Source organism: Lontra canadensis, unplaced genomic scaffold (assembly GCF_010015895.1).
Source record: "Lontra canadensis isolate GAN:19392208 unplaced genomic scaffold, GSC_riverotter_1.0 scaffold11, whole genome shotgun sequence".
NCBI classification, from domain to species: domain Eukaryota; kingdom Metazoa; phylum Chordata; class Mammalia; order Carnivora; family Mustelidae; genus Lontra; species Lontra canadensis.
Genome location: NW_022631005.1, coordinates 10,653,239 through 10,654,779, shown reverse-complemented (window position 1 = coordinate 10,654,779; position 1,541 = coordinate 10,653,239).

The window sequence follows — 1,541 nt, the reverse complement described above, 5'->3', positions numbered from 1 at the left end:
GTCAATTGATGGTCAGTTGATTTTCAACAAAGATACAAAGGCAATTCAGTGTAGAACAGTCTTCCAATAAATGGTGCTGGAATTATCAGGTTGTTCACTATGCACAAATATATTAACTTATATCCATACTTTGGACCAGATTAAAAATTAACCCTAAATGGATAACAGACCTAAATTAAAACTGATTAGATCAAGTGTTAGTATGTAGAGCAAACAGAACTCTTATAAACAGCTGGTGGAAACACAGAATAGTACAACCACTTTGAAAACATTGTAGAATTTTCTTAAAAGTTAACAGTATGAACTAGATGGGACACCTGGGTGACTTGGTCGATTAAGTGGCTGCCTTCCGCTCGGGTCTTGATCGCAGAGTGCTGGGATCGAGTTACACGTCAGAATCCCTGCTCAGCGGGAAGCCTGCTTCTCCCTCTCCCACTCCCCCTTGCTTGTGGTTCCCTGTCTCTGTCAAATAAATAAAATCTTTAAAAAAAAGAAATATGAACTAGACATTCCATTTTTATGTATTTATCCAAATGAAGTGAAACTGTATGTTCATACGAAGACTTGTATGTGAATATTCACGGTAATTTTATAATAACCCCAAACTGGAAATAACCCTAAAATGTAACAACAGACTAATAGATAAATGTTATTTTAGCCATACAAGAAAATACTACTTAGCAACAAAAAAGAATGCACTGTTGATACCTCCAACATCATGGATATATCTCCAATAATTATGCCGAGTTAAAAAAAATACATATGATTCTATTTACATAAAGTTAAAGAAAATGCAAATGAAACTATGGTGATAAGTGTTTGCTTGAAGATGGAAGGACTATCAAAGGCATGAGGAATATTCTGGTGCGGTTGATTATGTACAACGTATCTTAACTGTGATTATGATTTTACAGGTATATACATTTGTCAAACAAAATTGTTTATTTCAAATATGTATAGTTTGTGTCAATATACCTCAATAAATCTGTTTAATGAAAAGCTATTTGGTTTTTTAAAAAAGATATTGAGAGAAAGAGAGAGAGAGAGAACGAGTGGAGGGAGAGGCATAGGGAGAAGAAGACTCCCCAAGGAACAGGGAGCCTAATGTGTGACCCAATCCCAGGACCCTGGGATCATGACCTGAGCCAAAGACAGATTTTAACCAACTGAGCCTCCCAGGTACTCTGAAAAGCCATTTGGTTTTATCAGAGGAATTAATTCAGACATTTCTATCAATTTACCTCTGAAATTTGCCTTATTTTACACCTTCAAATGTTAGTAACTCACCATATAAGGTCACATTTTGAAAAATAAATTTCATTTAAAACTGTGGCAAAAATCTCCATGTGAAGGCCATTGCACAGCAAATTCCAATGTGTTATGTACTTCTCATAGAAAAGCTTATTCTCAGTTCTACAGACAAGTATGATGATTCTTACTTATGTATGAAATTAGATCAGATATAAAAACATAAGTACAAGAATAAACCTGTTAGCAGCTTAAGTTTGTTGTCAAAGCCTCTGAAATATTATTGGCTCACT